The sequence below is a fragment of the Euprymna scolopes genome, chromosome 16 (genome assembly GCF_053919585.1).
Source record: "Euprymna scolopes isolate OS-2025 chromosome 16, ASM5391958v1, whole genome shotgun sequence".
Classification (NCBI taxonomy): Eukaryota; Metazoa; Mollusca; class Cephalopoda; order Sepiida; family Sepiolidae; genus Euprymna; species Euprymna scolopes.
The window spans coordinates 128433612-128450252 of record NC_136497.1 but is presented as its reverse complement, the minus strand read 5'-3'; the positions used below and the strand labels follow the sequence as shown (position 1 = coordinate 128450252).

The 16641-nt window shown below is 32.6% G+C and overlaps 1 pseudogene; it reads right to left on the bottom strand.

The window, feature by feature from the left end:
• Positions 1 to 16265: 16265 nt before the first annotated feature.
• LOC145296582 (5S ribosomal RNA) lies at positions 16266 to 16382 on the bottom strand (annotated as a pseudogene).
• Between the last annotated feature and the right edge of the window lie 259 nt (positions 16383 to 16641).

Genomic DNA, 16641 nt, shown 5'->3' with positions numbered 1-16641 from the left:
CTGGTTTGAGGATATTTGTACAACTAAACGGCAAATCTGCTCCAAAAAATCCGGTATTATTTTACTTTAAGGCCCGTTTCACGTTCATATATAACGAAATATTTTATTGTAGATTTCTGTGTGCTAAGAACGATTCTGCAAACCGTTTCCGTAGCAAAAAGAAAGTTTTCATGATACTCATGAAATTACTTTTTCGAAAAGTGTGTGATCACTTTTCAATGTAAATTTAACTTATAATGAGCACCCACTTTCTGGCCACCTGAGAGAGGGGCATTTTTCTGTGTTTCTTGGCTAAAAAGCGTTTTGTTTGATTTCTTTTGCATGGCAATAACCCCTGAACTCTGGGACTATTTTCCATTTCACAGCCGTAGCCTTCGTTTCGCTATGCGTGAGCATAAACGAAAGCTGTTTAGCCAATAAACATGGGAAAAATCCCCCCTTTTTCAGGTGGCTAGAAAGTGTGTGCTCATTTTAAGTTAAATTTACATGGAAAAGTGATCGCCACTTTTTCGAAAAAGTAATTTCTTCATATCATAAAAACTATTTTTTGCGACGGAAACGGTTTGTAGATTCGTTTTTCGCACACCAAAATCTACAAATTTTTTTTTTGTTATTTACGAACGTGAGACGCACGGCCCTTAATGGAAAATTATATAAAAAATCCGGGGGAAAATAGTTTTCAATAAAAACAGCAAATAGATTCGATAGAAAAAAATGGATGCTATTTTTTTTTCTTTTTTCTGTGTGTTTCTTGGCTAAAAAATTTTTGTTCGATTTTTTTTGCATGGTATTAATCCCTGAACTCTGGGACTATTTTCCATTTCACAGACGTAGCCTTTGTTTATGCTATGCGTGAGCATAAACGAAAACTGTTAAATATGCATTCGCGTACCAAACTGCCTTGTTAAAAAACCTTTAAGCCAATAAACACGAAAATAAATGTCCCTTCCTCAGGTGGCCAGAAAGTGGGTGCTTATTTTAAGTTAAATTTACATAGCAAAGTGATCACCCACTTTTCGAAAAAATTTCTTCAGAACATGAAAACTATTTTGGTACTCCTTCGGCGTTGAGTTCCATGGCGACCCGCAGAATTATTTAATGGTCGTTCCCTTAGTACCCCCTAGTCAAGGCTAACGCATGCGCACGTGACATTTTTTATTTATTTACTTACGTGGTCTTTTTTTTCCTAACTTGCCATTTACAAATTACAAAATTACGAAACTTACACCAGCCATCACAATCCAACCTCCGACACCACGTCCGCCATTCTGGCGCTAGCCGCACACACGTACAAACAACACGAAAACAAACGCTGTCCTCCAAAGGACAGTATTAGTACTACTACCCAGCACACGCGCACACACACACACACACACACACACACACACACACACACACACCTTCATTACCCTCCTCTATAAAACTATGTAACATATTTATTCAGCTCGAAAAATGGGTTTGTATTACTGTACACATAGATTCGAAAAAGTTGTCAAAAAACAAATATATAACAAATAAATGTTATCAAAGGCAAGATAAGTTACTTTTCTACCAAACTGGATATATTTTTCGTGTTTTTATTCAATGTAACATGTTTATTCAGCTCGAAAAACATACAGAGTTTACCGATGTATTGGAAAATTTAAGATGGCGCCTCACTCCCTCTTTAACACGGTAAGTATGGGAAAAGGTGTTATAAATAAAAAACTAGAAAAATACTATTAAAAACCCGCCGAATATATATCAAGCTATGTCACAGTAACATGTACTGAGCGAGTTTTTAACAATATTTTATCCAGTTTTTTTTTATTTATAACACCTTTTCCCAAACTTACCGTGTTAAAGAGGGACTCAGACGCCATCTTGAATTTTACAATACATCGGTAAACACTGCATGATTTTCGAGCTGGATAAAAATGTTGCATTTAATAAAAATACGAAAAATAATTCCAGTTTGGTAGAAAAGTAACTCATCTTGCTTTTGATAACATTTATTTGTTATATATTTGTTTTTTGACAACTTTTTCGAATCTATGTGTACAGTTAATATTGTTTTGGATTTTGAAAAAATATTGTGGTTCATTTGTATTTAAAAATATTGTGGTTCATTTTGATTAAAAAATATTCATTTTGATTAAAAAAATATTCATTTTGATTTAAAAAAAATATTGTTCATTTCGATTAAAAAACATTCATTTTGATTTAAAAAAAATCATTTTGATTAAAAAAATAGTTTAATTTTAATATTTGTTTATTGTCTTAACTCATATCAAATGTTTTGCTTGTGTTCTGCTTCAAATATTCATAATCTTACATGCATAATTTTCATTTAATTATATTAAATAAACTTCAAGTTTACTACAAATCAAATCGTGTTCCTTCACTTTTTTTAAAATGTAATTTATAAGTAATTAAAGAACGCATTCTAATCTTAAAAATCTATAATACAACGAAATATTCAATTGCTTATAATACTTAAACAAACAACTTGTGTTTTTTTATTATTTTTTATTATTAATATTAGATGAGTTTCAGTATAAATCATCGTGTTCTTTATTTCAATTCAATTTTGAAGTTTTTTAACGCTGTCTGTAAAAATTACTGTTCATTATTGACAGTCTAAGAGTTCCACATATCTTGCTTGTTGGGACCTCGGCGATGAAGTCATTTTTTCAGCTGGCCGGCCATCTTTATAACGAAAGCCACGCCACCATCCCCCCACCAAAAGGGGAAGCCTGGTATTTTCTCACCCGAAAGGGGGGAGCTTGGCAGTTTCTCCCCCCAAAGGAGGGAGCCGGTGTCCCCCCCAAGGGTGGGGGGGCGAAGAGGTCAGGGGGAGGTGACTTTTTCTTTGGGGGGGAGTAGCCTCCAGGCACCCTCCTCCCTGAAGGTGGGGTTGGGGATTATCTCTTCCTGAAGGGGGGAGGCCGTCACCAAGCATGTAAGTCTAGAGTGGTGACTTTTTTTGTTACCCCTCGAAGTGGGAAGGGGGCCGATCACCCAGGCAACGCCGGGTAACCCCTGCTAGTTATATATATATATATATATATATATATATATATATATATATATATATATATATATATATATAAAATAAATAAATAAAAATTACAATAAGTTTACCAAGGTAATCAAAATGGTAAACTTAAAATATATTATAAATATTAAAGAGTTAATATTTACAAGTAAAGTAAATTCAACCAGATGTAAAAGCTAAATAAAACCGAAAAGGAAATAGAGCTTATAATATGAACAAATGATTTATAAAATATGTTAAAAGACATTTGTAAAAAGAGTTAAAAACACATTTAGTTTGAAAAAGGAAGCACAAGATAAGTGGATAGTCCTTAATGCGCGGAGTTTCGAAGAAATACTCTCCTTCTCATCAGAGGGCAGGAATTAGCAAAATGCGGGATCGGATTTTGCATGTAAAATTATTTAATGAAACTACAAGTAAGTCACAGATTTTACTTGGTTAAAAAAAGGGTGAGGTAAGGACTATCCACTTATCTTGTGCTTCCTTTTTAAAATTAAATATATTTTAAACTCTTTTTCAAGATGTCTTTTAACATGTTTTATTAATCATTTGTTCATATATATATATATATATATATATATATATATACATAGATAATTATACACACACATATATACACACATATATGCACACACATATATATATACATATATAAATATAAACTAAGTAAATATAAACTAAATATAATCAGTTTGACTGAAGTTATATTTGAGCATTGGTGGTTGTTTGTACACTCTGGCATTCCTTCTTTTTCTATATAATTTACCTAAGTCTAATATCGATTTGTTCCATGTATAAAAACACGTGCACAATTTTTTGGCGGGTGGAGAAATATGTATTTGATTTGTTTATTTGTTGGATGTTGACGTCGCAAAATTTAAGTAGGCGTTTCAGATCAGATAAAATTAAGGTGTCGTCACATTCTCCTTCGGGAAATGAAATATTAGGCGTGATATTTCGTCGCAACCAAGACATTCGCACTCTCGCTTTTGCCCTCTCTCTCCCTCAATCTCTGTTTCTCGTTTACTCTCTTTCTATCTCTGTCTCTCCTCTCCGTCGTTCGATCTTTTTTATATTTATCTCTATCTCTACTATTATATAAAAGTGACTTTCTATATGTGCGTGCGCGTGTGTGATTTCCTTCCCCATAGGCTGAGCCTATCTTTTGAAAATTCTAAACAAAGTGTAATTATACCAATGCTCAAATATAACTTCAGCAAAACTGATTGTATCAAGTGTGTATTTATTCAGTTTATATATATATATATATATATATATATATATATATATATATATATATGTATATATACACACACACTCATATATATATACATTTCTGTAGAAATATATACAATTAAAAAACTATACAATTAAAAAATAAAATAAAAAACTATAATAAAAGAAACAAAAAATGTTAATTACCTAAAACAGACTATACATAAATCCCCTCCTCACATTTGCTCCGAGGCCTCACACAGCTACAAAACTTCCGCTCCATCATTTCTTAACTTCGTTGCTAGCATGCTTTGAACGGATCTGTCTTTTTTCCGAAATTATAATGGATATTGTCGCAGACATAACAAGTAAGACATTTGTATGTAATACCACTGAATAAATATATGTATATATAGACGTATATGTATCTAGTTATTGATTTGTAAATCGCCACTTGTTCTCGTCTTCTTTCACCAACACCGACTATTATTCATTCCTTGCATTGTAATAGCCTTCTAAATCTTTACTACACATATATATATATATATATATATATATATATATATATATATAATCCAAAACAGCCCTTCAGAAGAATTATAAATTCTTTGCTTATATAGAAAAAATTATAATATTGCAAGAAGAAATAAAAAAGTGAATAGATGACTGAATATCGTGTGTTTGTTCCGGAAGATATCATTATATCTATCTATCTATCTATCTATCTATCTATCTATCTATGTATCTATCTATCTCAAATATATCAAAATCCAAGTATGAAACTAATTCTTAACTTCGTTGCTAGATAGCTCTTCTGTAGGGTAGGGAGGAATAAATGGCCCACTGTTGATTACTTCCCTTGCCACATGGCTTAGAGGGAGCGCTGACTCATTCTGGAGGTATTTTTTTTCAATTTTTCAGTTTTACTTTCGAAACCATAGTAGCTTTGATGACATTGTTCTGCATTTTTGCATCTGCAAAGAGTGTTCATTTAGCCTACCTTTCAGCATATTTCTTAATTTCATTGTTAATTTTTACTGATTTTTTGTGTTCAGGTTTTCCTTGTGGGGAGAGTTGGCCACAAGCTTGCCAACTCTCCCCATTGTTCATACTTGTTTTCTTATAACTTACCAAAATCCTAATATGTATTCATAACGATGAAAGAGAAGTAACTAGATCCGTTCGGTGTTTCCAGGTTTGGTAAATTCCTAATATGCATTTATGACTTATTTATTAATTAAACAAATCCAATGTTAACTAGACTAATCTATTCAAAATAGAAGTTTCTAATGCATATCTTAACCATAATCCTAATTTTATTACCAAAGATTTAACGTACGTTTGCCATCCAACCATAATTTTCTGAGGTTATGCGCGGCTTTAATACAAAATAACAATTCGGGAATTAAGTTGTTAAATATTTATCTAATAATAATACATATCCCATTAATAAGTATTTTTATTATAAATCTAATCTTTGGCTCCATGTACGTTTTACTGCAATGAAAGTGGGGGTTTACCTTGTTTTTTTTTTGATTAAATTGTTTAGAGTGTTATTTAAAAAGCTAGGATTTTTCAAGTGTTACTGATCTAAAAACAGTATCAATTAATTCCCATTCTTTAATTTCTAATTTTTTTGTTGAATTCATATTGCCAACTTTTGTAAAGCTATTTTATTGATCTAGAAAGGGTATCAACTATTTCACCATCAATACGACTAAAATTGTGTTCCCAGTTTTGGAACAATATTGCTAATCTTTATCTTTGTTAATCCTTATTATAGATCTAAATTTCTTATATAAAAATCCATTGTCTTTATTTCTAAAAATGTGTTTCTAGTGTAAAATATTAGATTCCAGATTTGCTTGCTAAATTTGAATAATTCATCACATCTAATTTACATTATTATTAGTTATTTAACTCTTTATAAACTTTCGCCTTGCACTCCAGAACCTTTGTTTTTCCCAAATTGTGTTTTTTCTCTCATCTACATTTAAGACGTTATAGCAAATATCTATTCTTGTGAAGACATCCCTGTATAGCATTCAGCCTTATATTTAATATTTCTCCTTAAGAATTCACTATGTAAAAGGCTTCCACTAAATACAGATTGCACCTTTTTGATTCCCCAGGTCTATACTTACTACTCTTATCTACTATTGACCATTTCAATTCAAAATCTTTTTTGCTTCTATGAATTTCCTTGGCCCAATCACCTAATGCAGTTGTGTTCCTCTTTTTACTTCTAATGTTGATTCTTGTACCATCCTCCCTTCTATCATTAAAAACTTCTCTATAATTTTCCATCTCCGGTTCATTTTTGGTTTCTGTATCTTTCCTTAAAAACACAATCCGTGGCCCCAAAATATACCTTCTTAATATTATCATCCTTAATCTCACATTTGTATACTATTTCTGAGGTTAAGCATTTACCACACAACGGACAATTGCCAGGTATTCTGCAGTTACATTTTCTGTCTAAAACACGTTCATCTGATACTGACTTACTCTTATTCATTATTTTGCTTATTTTCCTGTTATTAGAGCTTATTATAGTTACTAAGTTGGCAGAGGGGGTGAAAGATAGTTTTATTGAGTTCCTAATAATTATTTGGCTTAATCTATTCTCAGGTGAGAAATATTTATCAATTATTCTGTAAAATTATTTAGGTGTATTGTTTTGGATATGTTCTCTAAACGGCGGATTATACCAAACGTACAGATGATTAATTTATTACACTCTTCAGTGTGGCTAGACGTTGCAAGCATTTTAAACTAAAATTGTAACTTTAATATAACAACAGTAGTCGACACCTCCCACTATTATCCAATTAAATTCGTTGCAAACTAATAAAGTTGTAATGCGTCTGTACATTTATTTTCGCTCTACTACATACAGCGCTTAGTTCTTTCAAAAAGTGTTGTTCTTTTCAACGATCTGAAATAGCTTTTACTTTACATATCATTATTATTTCCTGTGAAAATGTGTTTAAATCACACGCATGCTGGTTTATATTACGTTAAGACCCCGAATATACAAAATATATTAAAATTCATTAAATTATTTTCCCTTATTTTTTCTTCTCTCTCATCTCCCTATCCCTCTCTCTCTCTCTTTTTCACTCTCTGTATCTCTTTTCGTCTCATTCCATCTAAACGCCATTAGCAAATGTTTTGATAATCTCACTTATCTCCCCTGGTGTATTTTCATAAATATTAAATTTAAAAACATCATGGTTACTGATTTTATGTTCTTACATTTTTACGCAAAAAGCAGATGCATGTATCGAATGCACAAACGTAAAAATGCCGGTATATATAAATATATGGACAACCAGTTTATATATATATATATATATATACTCGTTTTTTTTATTCAAAAGTAATGGACTAATGAATTCAACGAGGTTGTTAGATAGTGCTCAATAAAAAGAGCTTATAATACTTGTTTATTGTTATATAAACATGGTCACATACTGCTGCTACAAATAGCCACTTGTTTCAATCAAACAACAGATATCATCAGGCAGCGACTTGACTATTCAAAAGTTCAATGAATTATTCATTGAACTTTTGAATAGTCAAGTCGCTGATGATATCTGTTGTTTGATTGAAACAAGTGGCTATTTGTAGCAGCAGTATGTGACCATGTTTATATAACAATAAACAAGTATATATATATATATATATATATATATATATATGTCTTTATTTCAAAAATGTGTTTCTAGTGTAGAATATTAGATTCTGGATTTGCTTGCTAGATTTGAATCATTCATCACATCTAATTTATATGATTCTTCTTAACTCTATATTTACTTTGGCCTTGCACTCCAGAACCTTTATTTTCCCAGAATGTTTTGTTTCTCTCATCTACATTTAAGACGTGATAGCAAAAATCTATTCTTGTGAAGACATCCCTGTATAGCATCCAGCCTTTTATTTAATATTTCTTCTTTAGAATTCACTATGTAAAAGGCTTCCAGTAAACACAGATTGCACCTTTTTGATTCCTAAAAAATAGCAAAACGGTTTTCTAAAGAGATTCTTATTGAACTCATTTTAATGTGCACTAAATCCGTGGAGTTTAGTTTTGTTGATATTATGTACTCTCAGGTCGACGGGGTTTCAATGAGGAGTCCGTTGGCCCCAACTTTAGCGGATATTTTCGTCGGGTACCATGATTCCGTTATGTTTAATTCTACAAGTAAACCCACTGCATATTTCAGATATGTTGACGACACTTTTGCTATTTTTCCATCGCAAAGTGAAGCGTCGATATTTTTTAATAGGTTGAATTCCTTGCATGGGGCTCTTAAGTTCACTATGGAAAGTGAGAAGGACAATTCGCTTCCTTTCTTGGATGTTCTTGTCGAACGCTCAAGGGGGGCTTTCTCACTACAATTTATAGAAAGCCGACATTTACTGTCCTATACGTGAACTGGTTGTGTTTTGTACCAAAATCACGTAAGGTCGGCCTAATTAATACTTTGGTACATAGAGCCCTCATGATTTGTTCGCCTAACAGATTAGACGCCGAACTCGACAAGATCAGGGAAATATTCATCAATAATGGTTATCCTGTTGACCTTATTGATGACTGTATTTTCAAAAAGGTTGCGGATTTTAAATCCCCTAAAATGTTTGGACCCTTGAAATTCCCGGTTTATTTGAAATTACCGTGGATTGGGGAAAAGAGTAATAGACTTTCCAAACAGATTCGCAGAAGTATTTACGACTGCTTTAATTCTGTGTCCTTGCGTTTGGTATATACTACGAGACCTGCTTTTCCGTCTTTTCGCAAGGATAGTTTGCCTTACATCTAAAATAGCAATATTGTCTATCAATTTAAATGCCAGTGCGATACTGGTTATGTTGGGCGAACATCCTTGCATCTTTGGACTCGTATAAACCAGCATGTTCCATTGAAGATCAGACAAGGGAGGATGAGGTCTGGTGGTCTCCTGCCTTGGACTCTGCTATTGGTCAGCATTTGGTTGACAACCCGTGCTGTGCTAATAGATATAAAATACATTGGTTCGAGATGCTACATAGAGCGGACTCCAAAAACCATTTGAAGATTTTGGACTCTGTCTCTATTGCGGTGCGTCAACCTTCTTTGTGCCGGCAAAAGGAAACATCCAATGCATTGTTTCTCTTTGGGGAACTTTGAATCTTTTCTCCCGCTTTTTTTACCCCCCCTCGTTGTGCCAATATTTTAATCGTTTTTAAACGTTAATAAGTTTATTTTAGTGTCCCCGTACTTTTGGCACATTTAATAAGTTCCCCATTAGAAGTCTTAATTTTCGACACAATATTATTTTTACGCTATCAATATTCTCCTGATGAGATGATAGCCGAAAGAGCTCTCGAGAAACTTCCGCTTATTATTTTCAAAACTATATATAAATTCTGTACCTCTAAACATTTATATATATATATCGTGAAATCGCTCGGGAGGAAGCTTCACATGCCTCCATGCAGTAACTTAGTCCAAAATATATGTTATCCTACATTACGCTCTGTTTCTTTTATAAAATTATTTCTTATGAATTTCTTTCCAGTCAACAAAAAAACAAAACAAAACAAAAAAAAACATTATGACATTTACATGCTTGGTTTTCAAGTCTTATAAAAAAAAAATATCAAACACATAAAAAAACAAAAAACACGTACATTTTCAAGTCTTATAAAATTCTTTACAGTTTATGAACAAAAAAAAAAAAAAATTAAAAAATTTTCGTCCGGAGTTCAAACGTACAGACCACGTCATGCACACACACACAAAAAAACAAAAAAAAAAAAAAAAAAAAAAAAAAACAAACAAAAAAATAAACACGCTATCAACTTACCCACATTAGAAATCTCACAGCTCGTTGTTCTATCATGGTTGCTAAGCGACGAAATGGAAAAATGGCTTTACCGATAATAGATAAATTAAAATAACGGTTTCGGTTATCAATTATCGATTATCGGTAATTATTGGGAATATTCTGAGACAAAACTAAACTAAGATCTCGCCCAGACTTATACATTTAAGTTCAGTAAATTTTTAGGAAAAACTGTTTAGATGTTTCGGAGTCTATAAGGAGCGAACTCACACACACTGTATATATATATATATATATATATATATATATATATATATATATATATATTAGCGATGGGACGATCCCAATATTTTTCCCGATTCCAATACTATTACTGATTCCGTGCTAAATTCATGATTCCTATAAAATTACCGATTCCGATTCCAATTCTTTATACATCTCTAATTATTTAGCTACACATTGTTAATTCCTCTGATTTTCGTAAAAACACATGTTAAATATGCAGATATTTTCTTAAACATCAAGATGCACTTGTGGAGGATGATCTATCGATTTTAGCTTTTCTTGTAATTAAAAATCAATAAATATTTATTATTTTATCATTATTACCAGGAATGGGGGATTTCGGTTTAAACAAAATCCAATAAAAAGAGAACAATTAAAAGAATCGTTTTGGCATCGGAAATAAGCCTCAATTTTTCCAATTGCGATACCGATTCCGATATCCTCAAATCTTCCGATTTTTCCGATTCCTGATTCCAATTAATCGTACCAACACTAATATATATGTATGTGTGTATGTGTGTGTGTGGGTGTATGTGTGAAAAGAGTTGTGTTTGAAGGCTATATCAATGCGGTTCGTAGGAAACACAATGGACACAGGTTAGTATATAAAATAATAATGATACAATTAGAATGGATGAATATAACCTTCAAACACAATAGAGTTCAAATACATCTGTTTTCACCTTACGAAAAAGCTTTAAGCAAACTACAACAACCTTCTCAGATATATATGTAGGTTCCCTCTACCGTGCTAGAAAGCTACTAACGCCCGAAAGTATCCTGTGCCTTTATATGTATAGGGGTATTGTCGCCATATTTGGGCTGGTGCTTCTGCTACTAGTCTCTCGCTCCTAGACAAGGCTCAAAAGAGAGTCTCCAAACTGATAGGTCCTGAACTCTCATCTAAGCTCAGCCTCTGTCCCATCGACCAAATGTAGCATCCCTCTGCCTGTTCTACAAGTACTTTAACGGTGAATGCTCCGACCAACTGTAAGCACTTGTATCCCCTCGACGTAAATGCCCCCCGACAAACCCGACAAGCAGCTAAGTCACACCCCTTCACAGTAGAGATCCTTAGATATAAGAGAGCCTTCTACTCCAGTAGTTTGTTCCCCAGACTCGCTAGACTTTGGAATTCCCTTCCGGGTTTCTGCTTCTCTAACTGTACTGACATGCAGAAGTTCAAGTGTAACGTGAATCGACATCTTGCTGCCCAACTCCCCACATAGTACCCTTGTAGCTTATGTCCCTGATAGTAGCCCTTACATCAAAGTGTATATATATATATATATATATATATATATATATATATATATATATATATATATATATATAACTTTTGAAGAACACCGAACGTAGTGCCATAATTAATTGCTGAGGGTTTAGGGTTTAGGGCTTTTTTTATAAGGTCGGCTTTTGGTGAATATTTATTACACTGCCAATTTGGCACTGACGGATACACGGATGAAAACTTTTCGGTTTTACACAAAGCGCGCTCGAGAATTCATTAAACAATTCTCGAGGCTGTATACATTAATTTATGCTAACCATCTCTGTGTAAGCAAAGAGAGTATACCCATAATTTAGAACTTATGGGTATTTGCTGAAATTGTTTCTCATTCTTTTGTCTCCTATTCCCTATACATTTTTTTTTACCCTCGCTATTAATTTATGGTCTTTTGACCACGTTTTTAAACGAAGTTTTCTCCCCCGTTGCCAACGTTAATCTTGAAAAGGGTTGGCTGAAAGACATCTTGATAGAGTTTTTTTGGCCCACCCCTTATTTATCCTCTTTATCTAATTTATGCTTAGGATAAATATACTTTAGAAGTGTAGTTTGGTCTTTTCAAAAGTTTCTTTTTAATGGTTTATGTTTAAACTACAAAAAACAAAAAAACAAAAAAAAAAAAACCCTAAACCCTCAGCCATTAATTATAGCACTACATTCGGTGTTCTTCAAATGTTTTATAAAATTATGTACCCATAAAGATCTTTATATATATATATATATATATATATATATATATATACATAGATATATGTACATATATATGTGCGTGTGTATACGTATATATATATATATATATATATATATATATATATATATATATATATATAGAGAGAGAGAGAGAGAGAGAGAGAGAGACGAAGGAAAAGAACAACCCAAGTCATACTTATATATTCAATTCATCAACGTTTCGTCTTTATTTCAACATTTCTTCCAGATGATCAAATTGAAGAAAATAAAAAGATGTGTGTAGCTGCTTAGACATTTATAAAAATGCGATGCAATTCATGTTCTTTTTAGAATAAGCATCGCAATTATACTTCAAATGAGGACCTACTATTTTAACAACAAGTATATTTTCACATATCGTACTGGTATTTTATTTTCTTCAATTTAATCATCCCGAGGAAATCGTGAAATCAAGATAAAACGTTGATGAACATATAACTTCGTTTGTTGCCTTTTTCATCTCTCTATCTCTTCGGAATATTATTTCCTTTATTCTCATCACACACATTACAGACACAGACACACAGACATAGACACAGACACACACACATACATATATATAGTTGTATATTTTGACAGCAAGTAATTATTAAAGCCCATCTGATTGAACACAACAAGGTAATTCTTTTTTCCTATTTTTCTGGATATCTTTTCGATTCGCCGAGCGGTCCTTTATATTTCAATCGGCATGTTGTATAAAATGGCGCCCAAAACTTGTTTTTCAGCCATATTCTAGTCAAGCACTTTCTATCGGTGCGTCCGATAATCGTCAGGAGCGGTTGCCGTTGTTGTTGTTGTTTTCTTTTTCTCTGTGTGTGTGTATGAGTTAGATACCTATCGACTCCAAAATAGCTTGGCCCACATTGTTGAAATGCCACATTAATGCCGTTTATGTGTCGTTTATTGTACCGAGATATCCCCCATAAGTTTAGAAAATCGATGATCGAAAACATCCAATTAAAGCACAATTTGGACCAAAGACTCAGATACAACCTAACATCACATGTGTATTATATAAATTTCTAACCGCACAAGTAGAAAGCCCGGCGTATAAAATGAACAGTATATTCTTTGATAAGACCGAGGCGTGTTCGAAAAAAATGTTTCTGTGCAGAGCACAACTGAACTATGATACTTGAGTTTTGCATTTTGTACTTCAATCAAAAAATATAATTTTACAAGATCAACCGTAAGTTCTCTACAGTGCAATGTAAACTACAATGTATTGCGAACTAAATAACTGCGGGGAGGCATGCGAAACTCTCTTACAGAGAATCCTGGTGGGTCCCTGACTTGAGACTTGAACCGGCAATCATTAGATTTGATAAAAAAATATGCGCGTTTTCATCGTACATCTTGTACATTTGATTATCTTAGTATATATATATATATATATATATATATATATATATATATATATATATAGTTATAAAATATATAAGGTGATTAAGCTTCATTTCCTTGTGTATGATTTTCTTAAAGTTATCTCCCTTAACGTTGCTGGAATCTTTTATTATAGCTAGTCCATCATCTCTATATAGGCCGATATCCGTAGTATCAAATATGCTTGTGAGGGTATATAGAATGAATAATTCTACAAGATCTGATGCCTAGAAACTTTTATAAAATAGATAAAAAAGAATATAACAAACTAATCACAGAAAACATTACAAAAAACTACAAAAAATTGATACAAACGAATGCGACTACATAGATATAATAAATACTGAAAGTAAATAAATTACCGATAAATTAAAAATTAGCGAGAAAGTTGGCAAATTGAAACCTAGAGAGGCATACATTCTGCTTAAAGACCACAAATGGGACTTTAATAATAATAATCCCAGCACCCGTTTGATAAACCCAACTAAACCAGAAATAGGTAGAATTAGCAAAACAATACTTTCTAGAGTAAACAAACAAATCAAACAAGACCTAGAATTAAACCAGTGGGCAAATACTGCTGAAGCAATCACCTGGTTTAAAAATATAGAAAACAAAGATAAATGTACGTTTATACAGTTCGACATCATAGACTTCTATCCCTCGATATCTGAAGAACATTTAAACATTGCCCTAGAATTTGCCGAGTCATACACTGATATATCGTCGGAAGAAATCAACATCGTAAAAAATCTGGAAAATCAGTTCTAATAAATAACAATAACCAATGGATAAAAACTAAAATGACAAATTCTTTTGATTTGGCGATGGGTGCCAGGGATTCTGCAGAGGCATCAGATCTTGTAGAATTATTCATTCTATATACCCTCACAAGCATATTTGATACTACGGATATCGGCCTATATAGAGATGATGGACTAGCTATAATAAAATAATTCACCAAAGTCAAGGGAGATAAATTTAAGAAAATAATACACAAGGAAATCAAGCTTAATCGATACATATATATTTTATAACTAACTAACTAGCTCTACCTACGTATTGAGCACTTTTGAAGTAAATACTTAAAGTTTACGCATAAATTTCTACTTCCGTATATTAATTTTATGTGAGTAAATGAAGTATATATATATATATATATATATATATATATATATATATATATATATATATATATATATATACTCGTATTAAGAAATGTGGTCCTGGGTATGACCTTAATCTATATCCAGTGGTGAGGCCTCAGCTTGCGGGCTTTGGGGAGTGTGGAACCATCCTTTAATTGCCATTGCTCCCAGGTCCACTCTGACCCGGAGTGGTAGTACCTCTTAGGGTCTCAACTATGGGTTAAATAGAAACCGACTTGAAAACAACAAATATATTCTATTAAAAAACATTTCTCCAAAATCTTTGGGTTCGGCATTAAATAACCCGAAAAAGGGTGATATGCCGTAAAACAAAAACAACCGAACCGAATTAAGAAATGTACAATGATATATATCACGTTTCTGAATTTTTGACATGATTCGTTATTCGTATCATTGGGATTCATCGGACTACTGTTCTGATTTTGAGTATGATTTTCACAACGTTTCGGTCGATGTAACCAAGGATGACCAAGGACCCGTTGCGCAGTGGTTAGATTACTAGGAAAAATCAATTGTAAAAGTGATATTCTCATGAAGGTTTAAGGTTCAATCCTTAGTGTGGGCGACCGAAATATACAATTGCGAATTATATAGGACCTCTATCCAGCCATAGCTGACAGAACAAGGACATATTATCCCCGTGAAGTAAATAACGGGTTCCACACGATATTCCGCCCAAATTCTTGAGTTCGACGAGATACACCTGAAGAAAGTCGGAGGTTATATCGACCGGGATATTGTGAAAATCATACTCAAAATGAGAACAGTAATGCGATGAATCCAAAAAAATACGAAGAATATAGATGTATATATTTGCGATAAATTTGCGATGTAGTTGCAAATGTGTTACAATTTTTTTATAAACATTTACCATTTCTGGATTATGTATAGAGTTATATATTTATATATAACATTTATATTTGCATAACATTATATATAACGTTTTATTACATTATATAACATTTAACAGTTCTGGAGAAACATATCCCTGAAGAAACATTTATATATCTTTTGATATACATATATAATCAACATTGTATTTCTATATACATTTATATATAGCTTTACTTTTGATATATATATAAACTTTTCCCTGGTGAAACATTTATATATAACATTTACCATTGCTGTAGTTATATATATATATAGCAGGCTCCTTAAGTCTTACACAGACTATGGATACCCACTAAGTGTTGCTTGCGCGTTAAATTTTTGTGGCAGGAGTTGCGCAATCGCCAACCACATTTCACCTGAGACGACATTGTTAAATACCAGTGGCAACTGAATTAAAGATGACTGGAAACAATGCCGAGATAAGCGGAGAAGAGCACATACAGCGCCTAGAATTCCCAAATGGTCACCCATCTTGTACTAACCAGGCTCAACGTTGCTTAACTTCGGTGATTAGACGAGAACCGGTGTGTCAACGCGATTATGCCATATATATAAATCCGTAATCCTCTCTGTTTGTTTGTTTGTTTGTTTGTTCACAATTTGAATAATATATACAAAAGTTTCCTTACTTTACTCTTTCATTTATTTCTATATATAGCTTCATTCTTGGAAACTAGATACAATAAAAAGATTATGTCATTTGCATATAACATTAAGAAACATCGATTTTATTAAATAGCGGTATCTTAATTAATGTTTCTAGCGAGAGAATTGTTTTCATTGTTTTATTTAAAATTGTTTTTAATACAT